This window comes from Lonchura striata, chromosome 17 (assembly GCF_046129695.1).
Source record: "Lonchura striata isolate bLonStr1 chromosome 17, bLonStr1.mat, whole genome shotgun sequence".
NCBI classification, from domain to species: domain Eukaryota; kingdom Metazoa; phylum Chordata; class Aves; order Passeriformes; family Estrildidae; genus Lonchura; species Lonchura striata.
Window position 1 is genome coordinate 217,448 of NC_134619.1, and position 25,053 is coordinate 242,500.

Sequence of the window (25,053 nt, forward strand, 5' to 3'; positions counted from 1 at the left end):
TGGAAAAAGGATGTGCCCAGGGGCCCCTGGCCCTGACTGCAAAAAATCCTTATATTGAAGGATGGACCCCACACCGAAGTTGTCCCCACCTCAAACTTGTGCTGCCCTGATAGACCCAAGGGAGCTCTACAAACTGACATCAGGAACCTGGACTGCTGAGTTTTCTTTCCCAGGGAAAATGGAAAAAGGATGTGCCCGGGGGCCCCTGGCCCTGGGCAGGGACCTCATTGCAAAAAATCCTTATATCGAAGGATGGACCCCACACCGAAGTTGTCCCCACCAAAAACTTGTGCTGCCCTGATAGACCCAAGGGAGCCCTACAAACTGACATCAGGAACCTGGACTGCTGAGTTTTCTTTCCCAGGGAAAATGGAAAAAGGATGTGCCCGGGGGACCCAGGACCTGACTGCAAAAAAACCTTATATCGAAGTATGGACCCCACACCGAAGTGGTCCCCACCAAAAACTTGTGCTGCCCTGATAGACCCAAGGGAGCCCTACAAACTGACATCAGGAACCTGGACTGCTGAGCTTTCTTTCCCAGGGAAAATGGAAAAAGGATGTGCCCAGGGGACCCAGGACCTGACTGCAAAAAAACCTTATATCGAAGGATGGACCCCACACCGAAGTTGTCCCCACCTCAAACTTGTGCTGCCCTGATAGACCCAAGGGAGCTCTACAAACTGACATCAGGAACCTGGACTGCTGAGTTTTCTTTCCCAGGGAAAATGGAAAAAGGATGTGCCCAGGGGCCCCTGGCACTGGGCTGGTGCCTGACTGCAAAGAATCCTTATATCGAAGGATGGACCCCACACCGAAATTGTCTCCACCTCAAACTTGTGCTGCCCTATAGACCCAAGGGAGCCCTACAAACTGACATCAGGAACCTGGACTGCTGAGTTTTCTTTCCCAGGGAAAATGGAAAAAGGATGTGCCCAGGGGCCCCTGGCCCCGACTGCAAAAAATTCTTATATCGAAGAATGGACCCCACACCGAAGTTGTCCCCACCTCAAACTTGTGCTGCCCTGATAGACCCAAGGGAGCCCTACAAACTGACATCAGGAACCTGGACTGCTGAGTTTTCTTTCCCAGGGAAATTGGAAAAAGGATGTGCCCAGGGGCCCCTGGCCCTGGGCTGGGACCTCACTGCAAAGAATCCTTATATCGAATGATGGACCCCACACCGAAGTTGTCCCCACCTCAAACTTGTGCTGCCCTGATAGACCCAAGGGAGCCTTACAAACTGACATCAGGAACCTGGACTGCTGAGTTTTCTTTCCCAGGGAAAATGGAAAAAGGATGTGCCCAGGGGCCCCTGGCCCTGACTGCAAAAAATCCTTATATCGAAGGTTGGACCCCACACCGAAGTTGTCCCCATCTCAAACTTGTGCTGCCCTGATACACCCAAGGGAGCCCTACAAACTGACATCAGGAACCTGGACTGCTGAGCTTTCTTTCCCAGGGAAAATGGAAAAAGGATGTGCCCAGGGGCCCCTGGCCCTGGGCTGGGGCCTGACTGCAAAAAATCCTTATATCGAAGGATGGACCCCACACCGAAGTTGTCCGCACCTCAAACTTGTGCTGCCCTGATAGACCCAAGGGAGCCCTACAAACTGACATCAGCAACCTGGACTGCTGAATTTTCTTTCCCAGGGAAAATGGAAAAAGGATGTGCCCAGGGGCCCCTGGCATTGACGGCAAAGAATCCTTATATCGAAGGATGGACCCCACACCGAAGTTGTCCGCACCTCAAACTTGTGCTGCCCTGATAGACCCAAGGGAGCCCTACAAACTGACATCAGCAACCTGGACTGCTGAGTTTTCTTTCCCAGGGAAAATGGAAAAAGGATGTGCCCAGGGGCCCCTGGCCCTGGGCTGGTGCCTGACTGCAAAAAAATCCTTATATCGAAGGATGGACCCCACACCGAAATTGTCCCCACCTCAAACTTGTGCTGCCCTGATAGACCCAAGGGAGCCCTACAAACTGACATCAGGAACCTGGACTGCTGAGTTTTCTTTCCCAGGGAAAATGGAAAAAGGATGTGCCCAGGGGACCCAGGACCTCACTGCAAAAAAACCTTATATCGAAGGATGGACCCCACACCGAAGTGGTCCCCACCAAAAACTTGTGCTGCCCTGATAGACCCAAGGGAGCCCTACAAACTGACATCAGGAACCTGGACTGCTGAGTTTTCTTTCCCAGGGAAAATGGCCAAAGGATGTGCCCAGGGGCCCCTGGCCCTGACTGCAAAAAATCCTTATATCGAAGGATGGACCCCACACCGAAGTTGTCCCCACCTCAAACTTGTGCTGCCCTGATAGACCCAAGGGAGCCCTACAAACTGACATCAGGAACCTGGACTGCTGAGTTTTCTTTCCCAGGGAAAATGGCCAAAGGATGTGCCCAGGGGCCCCTGGCCCTGGGCAGAGTCCTCACTGAAAAGAATCCTTATATCGAAGGATGGACCCCACACCGAAGTTGTCCCCACCTCAAACTTGTGCTGCCCTGATAGACCCAAGGGAGCCCTACAAACTGACATCAGGAACCTGGACTGCTGAGTTTTCTTTCCCAGGGAAAATGGAAAAAGGATGTGCCCAGGGGCCCCTGGCCCTGACTGCAAAAAATCCTTATATCGAAGGATGCACCCCACACCGAAGTTGTCCCCACCAAAAACTTGTGCTGCCCTGATAGACCCAAGGGAGCCCTACAAACTGACATCAGGAACCTGGACTGCTGAGTTTTCTTTCCCAGGGAAAATGGCCAAAGGATGTGCCCAGGGACCCCTGGCCCTGACTGCAAAAAATCCTTATATCGAAGGATGGACCCCACACCGAAGTTGTCCCCACCTCAAACTTGTGCTGCCCTGATACACCCAAGGGAGCCCTACAAACTGACATCAGGAACCTGGACTGCTGAGTTTTCTTTCCCAGGGAAAATGGCCAAAGGATGTGCCCAGGGGCCCCTGGCCCTGGGCAGGGTCCTCACTGCAAAGAGTCCTTATATCGAAGGATGGACCCCACACCGAAGTTGTCCCCACCTCAAACTTGTGCTGCCCTGATAGACCCAAGGGAGCCCTACAAACTGACATCAGGAACCTGGACTGCTGAGTTTTCTTTCCCAGGGAAAATGGCCAAAGGATGTGCCCGGGGGCCCCTGGCCCTGACTGCAAAAAATCCTTATATCGAAGGATGGACCCCACACCGAAGTTGTCCCCACCTCAAACTTGTGCTGCCCTGATAGACCCAAGGGAGCCCTACAAACTGACATCAGGAACCTGGACTGCTGAGTTTTCTTTCCCAGGGAAAATGGCCAAAGGATGTGCCCGGGGGCCCCTGGCCCTGACTGCAAAAAATCCTTATATCGAAGGATGGACCCCACACCGAAGTTGTCCCCACCTCAAACTTGTGCTGCCCTGATAGACCCAAGGGAGCCCTACAAACTGACATCAGGAACCTGGACTGCTGAGTTTTCTTTCCCAGGGAAAATGGAAAAAGGATGTGCCCAGGGGCCCCTGGCCCTGACTGCAAAAAATCCTTATATCGAAGGATGGACCCCACACCGAAGTTGTCCCCACCTCAAACTTGTGCTGCCCTGATAGACCCAAGGGAGCCCTACAAACTGACATCAGGAACCTGGACTGCTGAGTTTTCTTTCCCAGGGAAAATGGAAAAAGGATGTGCCCAGGGGCCCCTGGCCCTGGGCAGGGTCGTCACTGCAAAGAATCCTTATATCGAAGGATGGACCCCGCACCGAAGTGGTCCCCACCAAAAACTTGTGCTGCCCTGATAGACCCAAGGGAGCCCTACAAACTGACATCAGGAACCTGGACTGCTGAGTTTTCTTTCCCAGGGAAAATGGAAAAAGGATGTGCCCAGGGGCCCCTGGCCCTGACTGCAAAAAATCCTTATATCGAAGGATGGACCCCACACCGAAGTTGTCCCCACCTCAAACTTGTGCTGCCCTGATAGACCCAAGGGAGCTCTACAAACTGCCATCAGGAACCTGGACTGCTGAGTTTTCTTTCCCAGGGAAAATGGCCAAAGGATGTGCCCAGGGGCCCCTGGCCCTGACTGCAAAAAATCCTTATATCGAAGGATGGACCCCACACCGAAGTTGTCCCCACCTCAAACTTGTGCTGCCCTGATAGACCCAAGGGAGCCCTACAAACTGACATCAGGAACCTGGACTGCTGAGTTTTCTTTCCCAGGGAAAATGGAAAAAGGATGTGCCCAGGGGCCCCTGGCCCTGACTGCAAAAAATCCTTATATCGAAGGATGGACCCCACACCGAAGTTGTCCCCACCTCAAACTTGTGCTGCCCTGATAGACCCAAGGGAGCCCTACAAACTGACATCAGGAACCTGGACTGCTGAGTTTTCTTTCCCAGGGAAAATGGCCAAAGGATGTGCCCAGGGGCCCCTGGCCCAGACTGCAAAAAATCCTTATATCGAAGGATGGACCCCACACCGAAGTTGTCCCCACCTCAAACTTGTGCTGCCCTGATAGACCCAAGGGAGCCCTACAAACTGACATCAGGAACCTGGACTGCTGAGTTTTCTTTCCCAGGGAAAATGGAAAAAGGATGTGCACGGGGGCCCCTGGCCCTGGGCAGGGACCTCATTGCAAAAAATCCTTATATCGAAGGATGCACCCCACACCAAAGTTGTCGCCACCAAAAACTTGTGCTGCCCTGATAGACCCAAGGGAGCTCTACAAACTGACATCAGGAACCTGGACTGCTGAGTTTTCTTTCCCAGGGAAAATGGAAAAAGGATGTGCCCAGGGGCCCCTGGCCCTGACTGCAAAAAATCCTTATATCGAAGGATGGACCCCACACCGAAGTTGTCCGCACCTCAAACTTGTGCTGCCCTGATACACCCAAGGGAGCCCTACAAACTGACATCAGCAACCTGGACTGCTGAGTTTTCTTTCCCAGGGAAAATGGAAAAAGGATGTGCCCAGGGGCCCCTGGCCCTGACTGCAAAAAATCCTTATATCGAAGGATGCACCCCACACCGAAGTTGTCCCCACCTCAAACTTGTGCTGCCCTGATAGACCCAAGGGAGCCCTACAAACTGACATCAGGAACCTGGACTGCTGAGTTTTCTTTCCCAGGGAAAATGGAAAAAGGATGTGCCCAGGGGCCCCTGGCCCTGACTGCAAAAAATCCTTATATCGAAGGATGCACCCCACACCGAAGTTGTCCCCACCAAAAACTTGTGCTGCCCTGATACACCCAAGGGAGCCCTACAAACTGACATCAGGAACCTGGACTGCTGAGTTTTCTTTCCCAGGGAAAATGGAAAAAGGATGTGCCCAGGGGCCCCTGGCCCTGGGCTGGGTCCTCACTGCAAAAAATCCTTATATGGAAGAATGGACCCCACACCGAAGTTGTCCGCACCTCAAACTTGTGCTGCCCTGATACACCCAAGGGAGCCCTACAAACTGACATCAGCAACCTGCACTGCTGAGTTTTCTTTCCCAGGGAAAATGGAAAAAGGATGTGCCCAGGGGCCCCTGGCCCTGACTGCAAAAAATCCTTATATCGAAGGATGGACCCCACACCGAAGTTGTCCCCACCTCAAACTTGTGCTGCCCTGATAGACCCAAGGGAGCTCTACAAACTGACATCAGGAACCTGGACTGCTGAGTTTTCTTTCCCAGGGAAAATGGAAAAAGGATGTGCCCGGGGGCCCCTGGCCCTGGGCAGGGACCTCATTGCAAAAAATCCTTATATCGAAGGATGGACCCCACACCGAAGTTGTCCCCACCAAAAACTTGTGCTGCCCTGATAGACCCAAGGGAGCTCTACAAACTGACATCAGGAACCTGGACTGCTGAGTTTTCTTTCCCAGGGAAAATGGAAAAAGGATGTGCCCAGGGGACCCAGGACCTGACTGCAAAAAAACCTTATATCGAAGTATGGACCCCACACCGAAGTGGTCCCCACCAAAAACTTGTGCTGCCCTGATAGACCCAAGGGAGCCCTACAAACTGACATCAGGAACCTGGACTGCTGAGCTTTCTTTCCCAGGGAAAATGGAAAAAGGATGTGCCCAGGGGACCCAGGACCTGACTGCAAAAAAACCTTATATCGAAGGATGGACCCCACACCGAAGTTGTCCCCACCTCAAACTTGTGCTGCCCTGATAGACCCAAGGGAGCCCTACAAACTGACATCAGGAACCTGGACTGCTGAGTTTTCTTTCCCAGGGAAAATGGAAAAAGGATGTGCCCAGGGGCCCCTGGCACTGGGCTGGTGCCTGACTGCAAAGAATCCTTATATCGAAGGATGGACCCCACACCGAAATTGTCCCCACCTCAAACTTGTGCTGCCCTATAGACCCAAGGGAGCCCTACAAACTGACATCAGGAACCTGGACTGCTGAGTTTTCTTTCCCAGGGAAAATGGAAAAAGGATGTGCCCAGGGGCCCCTGGCCCCGACTGCAAAAAATTCTTATATCGAAGAATGGAGCACAGACCGAAGTTGTCCCCACCTCAAACTTGTGCTGCCCTGATAGACCCAAGGGAGCCCTACAAACTGACATCAGCAACCTGGACTGGTGAGTTTTCTTTCCCAGGGAAATTGGAAAAAGGATGTGCCCAGGGGCCCCTGGCCCTGGGCTGGGACCTCACTGCAAAGAATCCTTATATCGAATGATGGACCCCACACCGAAGTTGTCCCCACCTCAAACTTGTGCTGCCCTGATAGACCCAAGGGAGCCTTACAAACTGACATCAGGAACCTGGACTGCTGAGTTTTCTTTCCCAGGGAAAATGGAAAAAGGATGTGCCCAGGGGCCCCTGGCCCTGACTGCATAAAATCCTTATATCGAAGGTTGGACCCCACACCGAAGTTGTCCCCATCTCAAACTTGTGCTGCCCTGATACACCCAAGGGAGCCCTACAAACTGACATCAGGAACCTGGACTGCTGAGCTTTCTTTCCCAGGGAAAATGGAAAAAGGATGTGCCCAGGGGCCCCTGGCCCTGGGCTGGGGCCTGACTGCAAAAAATCCTTATATCGAAGGATGGACCCCACACCGAAGTTGTCCGCACCTCAAACTTGTGCTGCCCTGATACACCCAAGGGAGCCCTACAAACTGACATCAGCAACCTGGACTGCTGAATTTTCTTTCCCAGGGAAAATGGAAAAAGGATGTGCCCAGGGGCCCCTGGCATTGACGGCAAAGAATCCTTATATCGAAGGATGGACCCCACACCAAAGTTGTCCCCACCTCAAACTTGTGCTGCCCTGATACATCCAAGGGAGCCCTACAAACTGACATCAGGAAACTGGACTGCTGAGTTTTCTTTCCCAGGGAAAATGGAAAAAGGATGTGCCCAGGGGCCCCTGGCCCTGGGCAGGGTCCTCACTGCAAAGAATCCTTATATCGAAGGATGGACCCCACACCGAAATTGTCCCCACCTCAAACTTGTGCTGCCCTGATAGACCCAAGGGAGCCCTACAAACTGACATCAGGAACCTGGACTGCTGAGTTTTCTTTCCCAGGGAAAATGGCCAAAGGATGTGCCCAGGGGCCCCTGGCCCCGACTGCAAAAAATTCTTATATCGAAGAATGGAGCACAGACCGAAGTTGTCCCCACCTCAAACTTGTGCTGCCCTGATAGACCCAAGGGAGCCCTACAAACTGACATCAGCAACCTGGACTGCTGAGTTTTCTTTCCCAGGGAAAATGGAAAAAGGATGTGCCCAGGGGCCCCTGGCCCAGGGCTGGTGCCTGACTGCAAAGAATCCTTATATCGAAGGATGGACCCCACACCGAAGTTGTCCCCACCTCAAACTTGTGCTGCCCTGATAGACCCAAGGGAGCCCTACAAACTGACATCAGGAACCTGGACTGCTGAGTTTTCTTTCCCAGGGAAAATGGAAAAAGGATGTGCCCAGGGGCCCCTGGCCCCGACTGCAAAGAATCCTTATATCGAAGGATGGACCCCACACCGAAGTTGTCCCCACCTCAAACTTGTGCTGCCCTGATAGACCCAAGGGAGCTCTACAAACTGACATCAGGAACCTGGACTGCTGAGTTTTCTTTCCCAGGGAAAATGGAAAAAGGATGTGCCCAGGGGACCCAGGACCTGACTGCAAAAAAACCTTATATCGAAGGATGGACCCCACACCGAAGTGGTCCCCATCAAAAACTTGTGCTGCCCTGATAGACCCAAGGGAGCCCTACAAACTGACATCAGGAACCTGGACTGCTGAGTTTTCTTTCCCAGGGAAAATGGCCAAAGGATGTGCCCAGGGGCCCCTGGCCCTGACTGCAAAAAATCCTTATATCGAAGGATGGACCCCACACCGAAGTTGTCCCCACCTCAAACTTGTGCTGCCCTGATAGACCCAAGGGAGCCCTACAAACTGACATCAGGAACCTGGACTGCTGAGTTTTCTTTCCCAGGGAAAATGGCCAAAGGATGTGCCCAGGGGCCCCTGGCCCTGGGCAGGGTCCTCACTGCAAAGAATCCTTATATCGAAGGATGGACCCCACACCGAAGTTGTCCCCACCTCAAACTTGTGCTGCCCTGATACACCCAAGGGAGCCCTACAAACTGACATCAGGAACCTGGACTGCTGAGTTTTATTTCCCAGGGAAAATGGAAAAAGGATGTGCCCAGGGTCCCCTTGCCCTGACTGCAAAAAATCCTTATATCGAAGGATGGACCCCACACCGAAGTTGTCCCCACCTCAAACTTGTGCTGCCCTGATAGACCCAAGGGAGCCCTACAAACTGACATCAGGAACCAGGACTGCTGAGTTTTCTTTACCAGGGAAAATGGAAAAAGGATGTGCCCGGGGGCCCCTGGCCCTGGGCAGGGACCTCATTGCAAAAAATCCTTATATCGAAGGATGCACCCCACACCAAAGTTGTCCACACCAAAAACTTGTGCTGCCCTGATAGACCCAAGGGAGCTCTACAAACTGACATCAGGAACCTGGACTGCTGAGTTTTCTTTCCCAGGGAAAATGGCCAAAGGATGTGCCCAAGGGCCCCTGGCCCTGACTGCAAAAAATCCTTATATCGAAGGATGGACCCCACACCGAAGTTGTCCCCACCTCAAACTTGTGCTGCCCTGATAGACCCAAGGGAGCTCTACAAACTGACATCAGGAACCTGGACTGCTGAGTTTTCTTTCCCAGGGAAAATGGAAAAAGGATGTGCCCGGGGGCCCCTGGCCCTGGGCAGGGACCTCATTGCAAAAAATCCTTATATCGAAGGATGGAGCCCACACCGAAGTTGTCCCCACCTCAAACTTGTGCTGCCCTGATAGACCCAAGGGAGCTCTACAAACTGACATCAGGAACCTGGACTGCTGATTTTTCTTTCCCAGGGAAAATGGAAAAAGGATGTGCCCAGGGGACCCAGGACCTCACTGCAAAAAAACCTTATATCGAAGTATGGACCCCACACCGAAGTGGTCCCCACCAAAAACTTGTGCTGCCCTGATAGACCCAAGGGAGCCCTACAAACTGACATCAGCAACCTGGACTGCTGAGTTTTCTTTCCCAGGGAAAATGGCCAAAGGATGTGCCCAGGGGCCCCTGGCCCTGGGCAGAGTCCTCACTGAAAAGAATCCTTATATCGAAGGATGGACCCCACACCGAAGTTGTCCCCACCTCAAACTTGTGCTGCCCTGATACACCCAAGGGAGCCCTACAAACTGACATCAGGAACCTGGACTGCTGAGTTTTCTTTCCCAGGGAAAATGGAAAAAGGATGTGCCCAGGGGCCCCTGGCCCTGACTGCAAAAAATCCTTATATCGAAGGATGCACCCCACACCGAAGTTGTCCCCACCAAAAACTTGTGCTGCCCTGATAGACCCAAGGGAGCCCTACAAACTGACATCAGGAACCTGGACTGCTGAGTTTTCTTTCCCAGGGAAAATGGCCAAAGGATGTGCCCAGGGGCCCCTGGCCCTGACTGCAAAAAATCCTTATATCGAAGGATGGACCCCACACCGAAGTTGTCCCCACCTCAAACTTGTGCTGCCCTGATACACCCAAGGGAGCCCTACAAACTGACATCAGGAACCTGGACTGCTGAGTTTTCTTTCCCAGGGAAAATGGAAAAAGGATGTGCCCAGGGGCCCCTGGCCCTGACTGCAAAAAATCCTTATATCGAAGGATGCACCCCACACCGAAGTTGTCCCCACCAAAAACTTGTGCTGCCCTGATACACCCAAGGGAGCCCTACAAACTGACATCAGGAACCTGGACTGCTGAGTTTTCTTTCCCAGGGAAAATGGAAAAAGGATGTGCCCAGGGGCCCCTGGCCCTGGGCTGGGTCCTCACTGCAAAAAATCCTTATATCGAAGGATGGACCCCACACCGAAGTTGTCCGCACCTCAAACTTGTGCTGCCCTGATACACCCAAGGGAGCCCTACAAACTGACATCAGCAACCTGCACTGCTGAGTTTTCTTTCCCAGGGAAAATGGAAAAAGGATGTGCCCAGGGGCCCCTGGCCCTGACTGCAAAAAATCCGTATATTGAAGGATGGACCCCACACCGAAGTTGTCCCCACCTCAAACTTGTGCTGCCCTGATAGACCCAAGGGAGCTCTACAAACTGACATCAGGAACCTGGACTGCTGAGTTTTCTTTCCCAGGGAAAATGGAAAAAGGATGTGCCCGGGGGCCCCTGGCCCTGGGCAGGGACCTCATTGCAAAAAATCCTTATATCGAAGGATGGACCCCACACCGAAGTTGTCCCCACCAAAAACTTGTGCTGCCCTGATAGACCCAAGGGAGCCCTACAAACTGACATCAGGAACCTGGACTGCTGAGTTTTCTTTCCCAGGGAAAATGGAAAAAGGATGTGCCCGGGGGACCCAGGACCTGACTGCAAAAAAACCTTATATCGAAGTATGGACCCCACACCGAAGTGGTCCCCACCAAAAACTTGTGCTGCCCTGATAGACCCAAGGGAGCCCTACAAACTGACATCAGGAACCTGGACTGCTGAGCTTTCTTTCCCAGGGAAAATGGAAAAAGGATGTGCCCAGGGGACCCAGGACCTGACTGCAAAAAAACCTTATATCGAAGGATGGACCCCACACCGAAGTTGTCCCCACCTCAAACTTGTGCTGCCCTGATAGACCCAAGGGAGCTCTACAAACTGACATCAGGAACCTGGACTGCTGAGTTTTCTTTCCCAGGGAAAATGGAAAAAGGATGTGCCCAGGGGCCCCTGGCACTGGGCTGGTGCCTGACTGCAAAGAATCCTTATATCGAAGGATGGACCCCACACCGAAATTGTCTCCACCTCAAACTTGTGCTGCCCTATAGACCCAAGGGAGCCCTACAAACTGACATCAGGAACCTGGACTGCTGAGTTTTCTTTCCCAGGGAAAATGGAAAAAGGATGTGCCCAGGGGCCCCTGGCCCCGACTGCAAAAAATTCTTATATCGAAGAATGGACCCCACACCGAAGTTGTCCCCACCTCAAACTTGTGCTGCCCTGATAGACCCAAGGGAGCCCTACAAACTGACATCAGGAACCTGGACTGCTGAGTTTTCTTTCCCAGGGAAATTGGAAAAAGGATGTGCCCAGGGGCCCCTGGCCCTGGGCTGGGACCTCACTGCAAAGAATCCTTATATCGAATGATGGACCCCACACCGAAGTTGTCCCCACCTCAAACTTGTGCTGCCCTGATAGACCCAAGGGAGCCTTACAAACTGACATCAGGAACCTGGACTGCTGAGTTTTCTTTCCCAGGGAAAATGGAAAAAGGATGTGCCCAGGGGCCCCTGGCCCTGACTGCAAAAAATCCTTATATCGAAGGTTGGACCCCACACCGAAGTTGTCCCCATCTCAAACTTGTGCTGCCCTGATACACCCAAGGGAGCCCTACAAACTGACATCAGGAACCTGGACTGCTGAGCTTTCTTTCCCAGGGAAAATGGAAAAAGGATGTGCCCAGGGGCCCCTGGCCCTGGGCTGGGGCCTGACTGCAAAAAATCCTTATATCGAAGGATGGACCCCACACCGAAGTTGTCCCCACCTCAAACTTGTGCTGCCCTGATAGACCCAAGGGAGCCCTACAAACTGACATCAGCAACCTGGACTGCTGAATTTTCTTTCCCAGGGAAAATGGAAAAAGGATGTGCCCAGGGGCCCCTGGCATTGACGGCAAAGAATCCTTATATCGAAGGATGGACCCCACACCGAAGTTGTCCGCACCTCAAACTTGTGCTGCCCTGATAGACCCAAGGGAGCCCTACAAACTGACATCAGCAACCTGGACTGCTGAGTTTTCTTTCCCAGGGAAAATGGAAAAAGGATGTGCCCAGGGGCCCCTGGCCCTGGGCTGGTGCCTGACTGCAAAAAAATCCTTATATCGAAGGATGGACCCCACACCGAAATTGTCCCCACCTCAAACTTGTGCTGCCCTGATAGACCCAAGGGAGCCCTACAAACTGACATCAGGAACCTGGACTGCTGAGTTTTCTTTCCCAGGGAAAATGGAAAAAGGATGTGCCCAGGGGACCCAGGACCTCACTGCAAAAAAACCTTATATCGAAGGATGGACCCCACACCGAAGTGGTCCCCACCAAAAACTTGTGCTGCCCTGATAGACCCAAGGGAGCCCTACAAACTGACATCAGGAACCTGGACTGCTGAGTTTTCTTTCCCAGGGAAAATGGCCAAAGGATGTGCCCAGGGGCCCCTGGCCCTGACTGCAAAAAATCCTTATATCGAAGGATGGACCCCACACCGAAGTTGTCCCCACCTCAAACTTGTGCTGCCCTGATAGACCCAAGGGAGCCCTACAAACTGACATCAGGAACCTGGACTGCTGAGTTTTCTTTCCCAGGGAAAATGGCCAAAGGATGTGCCCAGGGGCCCCTGGCCCTGGGCAGAGTCCTCACTGAAAAGAATCCTTATATCGAAGGATGGACCCCACACCGAAGTTGTCCCCACCTCAAACTTGTGCTGCCCTGATAGACCCAAGGGAGCCCTACAAACTGACATCAGGAACCTGGACTGCTGAGTTTTCTTTCCCAGGGAAAATGGAAAAAGGATGTGCCCAGGGGCCCCTGGCCCTGACTGCAAAAAATCCTTATATCGAAGGATGCACCCCACACCGAAGTTGTCCCCACCAAAAACTTGTGCTGCCCTGATAGACCCAAGGGAGCCCTACAAACTGACATCAGGAACCTGGACTGCTGAGTTTTCTTTCCCAGGGAAAATGGCCAAAGGATGTGCCCAGGGGCCCCTGGCCCTGACTGCAAAAAATCCTTATATCGAAGGATGGACCCCACACCGAAGTTGTCCCCACCTCAAACTTGTGCTGCCCTGATACACCCAAGGGAGCCCTACAAACTGACATCAGGAACCTGGACTGCTGAGTTTTCTTTCCCAGGGAAAATGGCCAAAGGATGTGCCCAGGGGCCCCTGGCCCTGGGCAGGGTCCTCACTGCAAAGAGTCCTTATATCGAAGGATGGACCCCACACCGAAGTTGTCCCCACCTCAAACTTGTGCTGCCCTGATAGACCCAAGGGAGCCCTACAAACTGACATCAGGAACCTGGACTGCTGAGTTTTCTTTCCCAGGGAAAATGGCCAAAGGATGTGCCCGGGGGCCCCTGGCCCTGACTGCAAAAAATCCTTATATCGAAGGATGGACCCCACACCGAAGTTGTCCCCACCTCAAACTTGTGCTGCCCTGATAGACCCAAGGGAGCCCTACAAACTGACATCAGGAACCTGGACTGCTGAGTTTTCTTTCCCAGGGAAAATGGCCAAAGGATGTGCCCGGGGGCCCCTGGCCCTGACTGCAAAAAATCCTTATATCGAAGGATGGACCCCACACCGAAGTTGTCCCCACCTCAAACTTGTGCTGCCCTGATAGACCCAAGGGAGCCCTACAAACTGACATCAGGAACCTGGACTGCTGAGTTTTCTTTCCCAGGGAAAATGGAAAAAGGATGTGCCCAGGGGCCCCTGGCCCTGACTGCAAAAAATCCTTATATCGAAGGATGGACCCCACACCGAAGTTGTCCCCACCTCAAACTTGTGCTGCCCTGATAGACCCAAGGGAGCCCTACAAACTGACATCAGGAACCTGGACTGCTGAGTTTTCTTTCCCAGGGAAAATGGAAAAAGGATGTGCCCAGGGGCCCCTGGCCCTGGGCAGGGTCGTCACTGCAAAGAATCCTTATATCGAAGGATGGACCCCGCACCGAAGTGGTCCCCACCAAAAACTTGTGCTGCCCTGATAGACCCAAGGGAGCCCTACAAACTGACATCAGGAACCTGGACTGCTGAGTTTTCTTTCCCAGGGAAAATGGAAAAAGGATGTGCCCAGGGGCCCCTGGCCCTGACTGCAAAAAATCCTTATATCGAAGGATGGACCCCACACCGAAGTTGTCCCCACCTCAAACTTGTGCTGCCCTGATAGACCCAAGGGAGCCCTACAAACTGACATCAGGAACCTGGACTGCTGAGTTTTCTTTCCCAGGGAAAATGGCCAAAGGATGTGCCCAGGGGCCCCAGGCCCAGACTGCAAAAAATCCTTATATCGAAGGATGGACCCCACACCGAAGTTGTCCCCACCTCAAACTTGTGCTGCCCTGATAGACCCAAGGGAGCCCTACAAACTGACATCAGGAACCTGGACTGCTGAGTTTTCTTTCCCAGGGAAAATGGAAAAAGGATGTGCACGGGGGCCCCTGGCCCTGGGCAGGGACCTCATTGCAAAAAATCCTTATATCGAAGGATGCACCCCACACCAAAGTTGTCGCCACCAAAAACTTGTGCTGCCCTGATAGACCCAAGGGAGCTCTACAAACTGACATCAGGAACCTGGACTGCTGAGTTTTCTTTCCCAGGGAAAATGGAAAAAGGATGTGCCCAGGGGCCCCTGGCCCTGACTGCAAAAAATCCTTATATCGAAGGATGGACCCCACACCGAAGTTGTCCGCACCTCAAACTTGTGCTGCCCTGATACACCCAAGGGAGCCCTACAAACTGACATCAGCAACCTGGACTGCTGAGTTTTCTTTCCCAGGGAAAATGGAAAAAGGATGTGCCCAGGGGCCCCTGGCCCTGACTGCAAAAAATCCTTATATCGAAGGATGGACCCCACACCGAAGTTGTCCCCACCTCAAACTTGTGCTGCCCTGATAGACCCAAGGGAGCCCTACAAACTGACATCAGGAACCTGGACTGCTGAGTTTTCTTTCCCAGGGAAAATGGAAAAAGGATGTGCCCAGGGGCCCCTGGCCCTGACTGCAAAAAATCCTTATATCGAAGGATGCACCCCACACCGAAGTTGTCCCCACCTCAAACTTGTGCTGCCCTGATAGACCCAAGGGAGCCCTACAAACTGACATCAGGAACCTGGACTGCTGAGTTTTCTTTCCCAGGGAAAATGGAAAAAGGATGTGCCCAGGGGCCCCTGGCCCTGACTGCAAAAAATCCTTATATCGAAGGATGCACCCCACACCGAAGTTGTCCCCACCAAAAACTTGTGCTGCCCTGATACACCCAAGGGAGCCCTACAAACTGACATCAGGAACCTGGACTGCTGAGTTTTCTTTCCCAGGGAAAATGGAAAAAGGATGTGCCCAGGGGCCCCTGGCCCTGGGCTGGGTCCTCACTGCAAAAAATCCTTATATGGAAGAATGGACCCCACACCGAAGTTGTCCGCACCTCAAACTTGTGCTGCCCTGATACACCCAAGGGAGCCCTACAAACTGACATCAGCAACCTGCACTGCTGAGTTTTCTTTCCCAGGGAAAATGGAAAAAGGATGTGCCCAGGGGCCCCTGGCCCTGACTGCAAAAAATCCTTATATCGAAGGATGGACCCCACACCGAAGTTGTCCCCACCTCAAACTTGTGCTGCCCTGATAGACCCAAGGGAGCTCTACAAACTGACATCAGGAACCTGGACTGCTGAGTTTTCTTTCCCAGGGAAAATGGAAAAAGGATGTGCCCGGGGGCCCCTGGCCCTGGGCAGGGACCTCATTGCAAAAAATCCTTATATCGAAGGATGGACCCCACACCGAAGTTGTCCCCACCAAAAACTTGTGCTGCCCTGATAGACCCAAGGGAGCTCTACAAACTGACATCAGGAACCTGGACTGCTGAGTTTTCTTTCCCAGGGAAAATGGAAAAAGGATGTGCCCAGGGGACCCAGGACCTGACTGCAAAAAAACCTTATATCGAAGTATGGACCCCACACCGAAGTGGTCCCCACCAAAAACTTGTGCTGCCCTGATAGACCCAAGGGAGCCCTACAAACTGACATCAGGAACCTGGACTGCTGAGCTTTCTTTCCCAGGGAAAATGGAAAAAGGATGTGCCCAGGGGACCCAGGACCTGACTGCAAAAAAACCTTATATCGAAGGATGGACCCCACACCGAAGTTGTCCCCACCTCAAACTTGTGCTGCCCTGATAGACCCAAGGGAGCCCTACAAACTGACATCAGGAACCTGGACTGCTGAGTTTTCTTTCCCAGGGAAAATGGAAAAAGGATGTGCCCAGGGGCCCCTGGCACTGGGCTGGTGCCTGACTGCAAAGAATCCTTATATCGAAGGATGGACCCCACACCGAAATTGTCCCCACCTCAAACTTGTGCTGCCCTATAGACCCAAGGGAGCCCTACAAACTGACATCAGGAACCTGGACTGCTGAGTTTTCTTTCCCAGGGAAAATGGAAAAAGGATGTGCCCAGGGGCCCCTGGCCCCGACTGCAAAAAATTCTTATATCGAAGAATGGAGCACAGACCGAAGTTGTCCCCACCTCAAACTTGTGCTGCCCTGATAGACCCAAGGGAGCCCTACAAACTGACATCAGCAACCTGGACTGGTGAGTTTTCTTTCCCAGGGAAATTGGAAAAAGGATGTGCCCAGGGGCCCCTGGCCCTGGGCTGGGACCTCACTGCAAAGAATCCTTATATCGAATGATGGACCCCACACCGAAGTTGTCCCCACCTCAAACTTGTGCTGCCCTGATAGACCCAAGGGAGCCTTACAAACTGACATCAGGAACCTGGACTGCTGAGTTTTCTTTCCCAGGGAAAATGGAAAAAGGATGTGCCCAGGGGCCCCTGGCCCTGACTGCATAAAATCCTTATATCGAAGGTTGGACCCCACACCGAAGTTGTCCCCATCTCAAACTTGTGCTGCCCTGATACACCCAAGGGAGCCCTACAAACTGACATCAGGAACCTGGACTGCTGAGCTTTCTTTCCCAGGGAAAATGGAAAAAGGATGTGCCCAGGGGCCCCTGGCCCTGGGCTGGGGCCTGACTGCAAAAAATCCTTATATCGAAGGATGGACCCCACACCGAAGTTGTCCGCACCTCAAACTTGTGCTGCCCTGATACACCCAAGGGAGCCCTACAAACTGACATCAGCAACCTGGACTGCTGAATTTTCTTTCCCAGGGAAAATGGAAAAAGGATGTGCCCAGGGGCCCCTGGCATTGACGGCAAAGAATCCTTATATCGAAGGATGGACCCCACACCAAAGTTGTCCCCACCTCAAACTTGTGCTGCCCTGATACATCCAAGGGAGCCCTACAAACTGACATCAGGAAACTGGACTGCTGAGTTTTCTTTCCCAGGGAAAATGGAAAAAGGATGTGCCCAGGGGCCCCTGGCCCTGGGCAGGGTCCTCACTGCAAAGAATCCTTATATCGAAGGATGGACCCCACACCGAAATTGTCCCCACCTCAAACTTGTGCTGCCCTGATAGACCCAAGGGAGCCCTACAAACTGACATCAGGAACCTGGACTGCTGAGTTTTCTTTCCCAGGGAAAATGGCCAAAGGATGTGCCCAGGGGCCCCTGGCCCCGACTGCAAAAAATTCTTATATCGAAGAATGGAGCACAGACCGAAGTTGTCCCCACCTCAAACTTGTGCTGCCCTGATAGACCCAAGGGAGCCCTACAAACTGACATCAGCAACCTGGACTGCTGAGTTTTCTTTCCCAGGGAAAATGGAAAAAGGATGTGCCCAGGGGCCCCTGGCCCAGGGCTGGTGCCTGACTGCAAAGAATCCTTATATCGAAGGATGGACCCCACACCGAAATTGTCCCCACCTCAAACTTGTGCTGCCCTGATACACCCAAGGGAGCCCTACAAACTGACATCAGGAACCTGGACTGCTGAGTTTTCTTTCCCAGGGAAAATGGAAAAAGGATGTGCCCAGGGGCCCCTGGCCCCGACTGCAAAGAATCCTTATATCGAAGGATGGACCCCACACCGAAGTTGTCCCCACCTCAAACTTGTGCTGCCCTGATACACCCAAGGGAGCCCTACAAACTGACATCAGGAACCTGGACTGCTGAGTTTTCTTTCCCAGGGAAAATGGAAAAAGGATGTGCCCAGGGGCCCCTGGCCCTGACTGCAAAAAATCCTTATATCGAAGGTTGGACCCCACACCGAAGTTGTCCCCACCTGAAACGTGTGCTGCCCTGATACACCCAAGGGAGCCCTACAAACTGACATCAGGAACCTGGACTGCTGAGTTTTCTTTCCCAGGGAAAATGGAAAAAGGATGTGCCCAGGGGCCCCTGGCCCTGGGCTGGGGCCTGACTGCAAAAAATCCTTATATCGAAGGATGCACCCCACACCGAAGTTGTCCCCACCTCAAACTTGTGCTGCCCTGATAGACCCAAGGGAGCCCTACAAACTGACATCAGCAACCTGGACTGCTAAGTTTTCTTTCCCAGGGAAAATGGAAAAAGGATGTGCCCAGGGGCCCCTGGCCCTGGGCTGGTGCCTGACTGCAAAAAAATCCTTATATCGAAGGATGGACCCCACACCGAAATTGTCCCCACCTCAAACTTGTGCTGCCCTGATAGACCCAAGGGAGCCCTACAAACTGACATCAGGAACCTGGACTGCTGAGTTTTCTTTCCCAGGGAAAATGGCCAAAGGATGCGCCTAGGGGCCCCTGGCCCTGACTGCAAAAAATCCTTATATCGAAGAATGGAGCACAGACCGAAGCTGTCCCCACCTCAAACTTGTGCTGCCCTGATAGACCCAAGGGAGCCCTACAAACTGACATTGGGAACCTGGACTGCTGGGTTTTCTTTCCCAGGGAAATTGGAAAAAGGACGTGCCCAGGGGCCCCTGGCCCTGGGCTGGGACCTCACTGCAAAGAATCCTTATATCGAAGGATGGACCCCACACTGAAGTTGTCCCCGCCAAAAACTTGTGCTGCCCTGATAGACCCAAGGGAGCCCTACAAACTGACATCAGGAACCTGGACTGCTGAGTTTTCTTTCCCAGGGAAAATGGAAAAAGGATGTGCCCAGGGGCCCCTGGCCCTGACTGCAAAAAATCCTTATATCGAAGGATGGACCCCACACCAAAGTTGTCCCCACCTCAAACTTGTGCTGCCCTGATAGACCCAAGGGAGCTCTACAAACTGACATCAGGAACCTGGACTGCTGAGTTTTCTTTCCCAGGGAAAATGGAAAAAGGTTGTGCCCAGGGGCCCCTGGCCCTGACTGCAAAAAATCCTTATATCGAAGGATGGACCCCACACCAAAGTTGTCCCCACCTCAAACTTGTGCTGCCCTGATAGACCCAAGGGAGCCCTACAAACTGACATCAGAAACCTGGACTGCTGAGTTTTCTTTCCCAGGGAAAATGGCCAAAGGATGTGCCCGGGGGCCCCTAGCCCTAGGCAGGGCCCTGACTGCAAAAAATCCTTATATCGAAGGATGGACCCCACACCGAAGTTGTCCCCACCTCAAACTTGTGCTGCCCTGATAGACCCAAGGGAGCCCTACAAACTGACATCAGGAACCTGGACTGCTGAGTTTTCTTTCCCAGGGAAAATGGCCAAAGGATGTGCCCAGAGGGCCCCTGGCCCTGGGCAGGGAACAGAGTGCAAAAAATCCTTATATCGAAGGATGCACCCCACACCGAAGTTGTCCACACCTCAAACTTGTGCTGCCCTGATAGACCCAAGCGAGCCCTACAAACTGACATCAGGAACCTGGACTGCTGAGTTTTCTTTCCCAGGGAAAATGGCCAAAGGATGTGCCCAGGGGCCCCTGGCCCAGACTGCAAAAAATCCTTATATCGAAGGATGGACCCCACACCGAAGTTGTCCCCACCTCAAACTTGTGCTGCCCTGATAGACCCAAGGGAGCTCTACAAACTGACATCAGGAACCTGGACTGCTGAGTTTTCTTTCCCAGGGAAAATGGCCAAAGGATGTGCCCAGGGGCCCCTGGCCCTGACTGCAAAAAATCCTTATATCGAAGGATGGACCCCACACCGAAGTTGTCCCCACCTCAAACTTGTGCTGCCCTGATAGACCCAAGGGAGCCCTACAAACTGACATCAGGAACCTGGACTGCTGAGTTTTCTTTCCCAGGGAAAATGGCTAAAGGATGTGCCCGGGGGCCCCTAGCCCTGGGCAGGGCCCGGACTGCAAAAAATCCTTATATCGAAGGATGGACCCCACACCGAAGTTGTCCCCACCTCAAACTTGTGCTGCCCTGATAGACCCAAGGGAGCCCTACAAACTGACATCAGGAACCTGGACTGCTGAGTTTTCTTTCCCAGGGAAAATGGCCAAAGGATGTGCCCAGGGGCCCCTGGCCCCGACTGCAAAAAATTCTTATATCGAAGAATGGAGCACAGACCGAAGTTGTCCCCACCTCAAACTTGTGCTGCCCTGATAGACCCAAGGGAGCCTTACAAACTGACATCAGCAACCTGGACTGCTGAGTTTTCTTTCCCAGGGAAAATGGAAAAAGGATGTGCCCAGGGGCCCCTGGCCCTGACTGCAAAAAATCCTTATATCGAAGGTTGGACCCCACACCGAAGTTGTCCCCACCTCAAACTTGTGCTGCCCTGATACACCCAAGGGAGCCCTACAAACTGACATCAGGAACCTGGACTGCTGAGCTTTCTTTCCCAGGGAAAATGGAAAAAGGATGTGCCCAGGGGCCCCTGGCCCTGGGCTGGGTCCTGACTGCAAAAAATCCTTATATCGAAGGATGGACCCCACACCGAAGTTGTCCGCACCTCAAACTTGTGCTGCCCTGATACACCCAAGGGAGCCCTACAAACTGACATCAGCAACCTGGACTGCTGAATTTTCTTTCCCAGGGAAAATGGAAAAAGGATGTGCCCAGGGGCCCCTGGCCCTGACTGCAAAGAATCCTTATATCGAAGGATGGACCCCACACAAAAGATGTCCCCACCTCAAACTTGTGCTGCCCTGATAGACCCAAGAGAGCCCTACAAACTGACATCAGGAACCTGGACTGCTGAGTTTTCTTTCCCAGGGAAAATGGAAAAAGGATGTGCCCAGGGGCCCCTGGCCCAGGGCTGGTGCCTGACTGCAAAGAATCCTTATATCGAAGGATGGACCCCACACCGAAATTGTCCCCACCTCAAACTTGTGCTGCCCTGATACACCCAAGGGAGCCCTACAAACTGACATCAGGAACCTGGACTGCTGAGTTTTCTTTCCCAGGGAAAATGGAAAAAGGATGTGCCCAGGGGCCCCTGGCCCCGACTGCAAAAAATTCTTATATCGAAGAATGGAGCACAGACCGAAGTTGTCCCCACCTCAAACTTGTGCTGCCCTGATAGACCCAAGGGAGCCCTACAAACTGACATCAGGAACCTGGACTGCTGAGTTTTCTTTCCCAGGGAAATTGGAAAAAGGATGTGCCCAGGGGCCCCTGGCCCTGGGCTGGGACCTCACTGCAAAGAATCCTTATATCGAAGGATGGACCCCACACCGAAGTTGTCCCCACCTCAAACTTGTGCTGCCCTGATAGACCCAAGGGAGCCCTACAAACTGACATCAGCAACCTGGACTGCTGAGTTTTCTTTCCCAGGGAAAATGGAAAAAGGATGTGCCCAGGGGCCCCTGGCCCTGACTGCAAAAAATCCTTATATCGAAGGTTGGACCCCACACCGAAGTTGTCCCCACCTCAAACGTGTGCTGCCCTGATACACCCAAGGGAGCCCTACAAACTGACATCAGGAATCTGGGCTTCTGAATTTGCTTTCACTATTTAGATATCCCTCATTCATTGGCAGGGCCCTGCAATCCCCGTGGTTTTCACGTCCCACGTTTCCTTTTGCGTCCTCAATGTCAAAACCTCACTGGATTTCCCTCATCTTGCATCTCCCACCCGCAAGTACTCTGGGATTTTTTTTCATGCCGAATACCTGTTGTAACCTGACAGTACAAAGCTTCGGCTTGATTTTTTCTGTGCTGGATTTCTCCTTGGGAAATCTGCCACCATATAACCCTAACCACAACCACTTTGCTTTGCTCAGAATTCACAGCCTTCAGACCAGCATCATGGCACCTTACCCACTGGCCCTCCACTGGCACCTTCCCAAAGCATTCCAGTAATGCTCCACATTTTCAGTGGGCATCCTATCTCACCCTCATCCCGATCCTAAAAATACACCAAGGAATTCTAAAATAGCCATTAGGAAGGTATAACAATTCTCTAAAAGATGCCAGAGAAAGCCTTCAAAAATCCCCTAATAGCCCTGCAAAAAAAAACACTCAAGGAAGCCTGCTCTGCCTCTAAACCCCTTCCTGTTGCCCTCTAGCCCACAGATGTCATCCCTACCTTTTCGCAGCGGGTCCTGTTGTCCTCTGAGGGTTCTGGCGTTGTCCTGGTGCGAGGGTCGCTGCCCTGTCCCACTGGGAGGCTTCCGGTGTGGTCTCGCTGTCAGGCTTGCTGTGCTGTGCTGCTGTTGTTAGGGGGGAAAAGGGAAAAGGCTGCTTAGGGTGAGGTTAGGGCTGGGTGAGGGGTGCTGCACCTGTACCCTAACTTGCCTCCTAAGTTGTACCCTGTAGCCCTGATCCCCACTGGACTGTCCAGCCCTCAGACCCTCTCCCTTCACCCCTGACCCCTCCCTCAGCCCCCCAGCCCTCAGGCTCTGGCTGTCACCCTCGAACCCCCCTTTGCCCCTCAAGCCCCCTCTCAGCTGCCCCTCAGCTCCTGTGTGCCACCCTTAATCCCTCTCCTCTGCCCCTCAGCCCCCAGCTTCTCTGTGTCACCCTCCAGCTGCCCCTGCCCCCCTCAGCATCTCTCTGTGTCACCCACTGTCCCCTCCCCTGTTCCTCCCTCAGCTCCCAGCCTCTGTCACCCTCAAGCTGTCCCTCAGCCTCTATGCCATGAAAAGACCCTAAAAAACCCACAAAAATGCCCTAAAAAACCCCTCATCTTCAAAATGTCTTAAAACCCCGACAAAAACATGAAAATAGCCTCAGAATGCCCTTAAAATACAATAAAAATACTCTACTTTACAAAGCCCCTAAAACATCCCTAAAAACCCCCAATGAACCTTTAAAAAAATCTCTAAATATTCCTAGAAAAGCTCTAAAAATAGCCCCAAAATCCTTAAAACACATTGATGAGACCCTAAAGAAACACCGCAGCGAGGAAGGCTGGAGAACGCGAAGCCGCGCTCCCGGCCCCGGGCGCAGCGCGGCTCCGGCAGGAAAGCGGCTCCTCCGGCAGGCAGAGGCGGCGCCGCGCCGGGAGACCCCCGCCCGCTGCCCCCGGCCCGGCGGGGCCGGCACCGGGCCCGGGGGGCCCCGGCGGCGCCCGAGCCCCGCGCCCGGAGCGGAGGCACCGGCCGGCACCGGCGCGGTGCCTGCGCCGCCTCCCCCGCCCGCCGGCCCGGCCAAAGCTCCGCTCGGCTCCGCACGGCTCGCACCGGCGCGGCTCCGGCGGGCCCGCGGCAGCCCAGCCGCGCCCAGCTCCCCTTCCGCCCCGGCCAGCCCCGGCACTGCCGGCAGGGCTCCGCACCGGACCCTTCGCTGCCGGGCCGGGGGCAGAAGAAGCGCCCCGAATGCAGCGGCACAGCCCGATCCCCGCCCTGCCAGCGCTGCCACGGCTGCAGCTCCCTTCCTCTGAAGCCCCGACACTGACGCCATGCTCCGGCGCTCACCTCACCCCAACAAGGGAAAAGAAATGTGGGCTCCCCTTCAACTGCGTCCCCTAGAAGAACAGAAAAGAAGCGGCTTGCCTCAAATGATGGCAAAAGGGGGCTTTTTACCTCAGTCCAAACCCCTTAAGAGGGGGGACAACAGGACTGCCCCCTCCAATTCAACCTCAGGATGACGAAATTTCAAAGGGAAAGGGGAAAAGTCCCCGTTATAAAAGCGCACCGGCTCACCTGCTTGGCTGCTGCTTCTCGGCACAAAGGTTTGTCCCTCAGCTCCTCCTTTGAGCAATGTTCCACGTATCCAAGTGTGTATCCAGGGGATTCCCCGGACCCTGTCCAAAGCACTCACCGTCCTTCCAGGAGACAGCCCCGGGAGCCCCCCACAAACTCCTCTTCTTCAGCAGCTCCGTGCAAAACCTGGCTGAGGCAAACCCTCACCCTTAAATAACCTCCCCCCGGCAGGACACGCCCCTCGTCATCATCCTGACAGCTCACACCTGTGGCTGCTCTGAGCCCTCATTATCTTAACAACTCACACCTGTGGCTGTTCTGAGCCCTCATCATCTTAACAACTCACACCTGCCACTGTTGCCACTCTCCAACAGCGTCTCTCTGTCTCCAGCACACAGCCCACTTCTCACAGACACTGATCCAACACAAATCTGCTACAGGTGTCGGCTTTTCTTAATGCACCTGGTTACACGATTAAAACACATACGTGCATTGATGGTCATTGAGAGAAAGCTTTCCCCTGGAGAAAACAGTCCTTTTGCTGGCACACTTTGATACACCATGGCAAAAAGCAGAATCTGCACCAACTCCTAAGACCCCTTCCGAGGAACCCAGCCCTGCCTGGGACACCCAAAGCAGCAGACCTCGAAAAAGGAGGGGAAAAGTCAAGGTTGGAGTGGAAAAAGAGGACAGAAGTACAGCAGCCTTTAAAAATGCCTGCACGGAGCAATAGTGGGAACCAGTCACATTTCTTCCTTCCTTGCTTTCTGTGATGACATAAATAGGAAGTAAGAACACGTTAAACAAAAGGCAGAGCTAGGATTTTACAGGTCTTTATTTTGGCAGGCTGCATGACAAACACCTCTTCCAGGACTGCGACGCCTTTTGGGGAAGG

The 25,053-nt window shown here is 53.3% G+C and overlaps 2 long non-coding RNA genes across 3 annotated transcripts in view; both read right to left on the bottom strand.

Annotated features, from left to right (window-relative positions):
* The window catches only part of LOC144247196 (uncharacterized), a 216,386-nt gene extending 192,021 nt beyond the window's left edge, over positions 1-24,365 (bottom strand). Inside the window, exons 1-3 of the long non-coding RNA XR_013340912.1 lie at positions 24,159-24,365; positions 23,931-23,980; positions 22,601-22,724 (exon numbers count right to left, since the gene is read on the bottom strand). This is a non-coding gene — a long non-coding RNA (uncharacterized LOC144247196). The remainder of the gene's footprint in view (positions 1-22,600; positions 22,725-23,930; positions 23,981-24,158) is intronic.
* Positions 24,366-24,975: 610 nt separating this feature from the next.
* The window catches only part of LOC144247197 (uncharacterized), a 5,041-nt gene continuing 4,963 nt past the window's right edge, over positions 24,976-25,053 (bottom strand). For both annotated transcript variants that reach the window (XR_013340914.1, XR_013340913.1), the window contains one exon: positions 24,976-25,053. This exon is cut by the window's right edge and continues 781 nt beyond it. This is a non-coding gene — a long non-coding RNA (uncharacterized LOC144247197).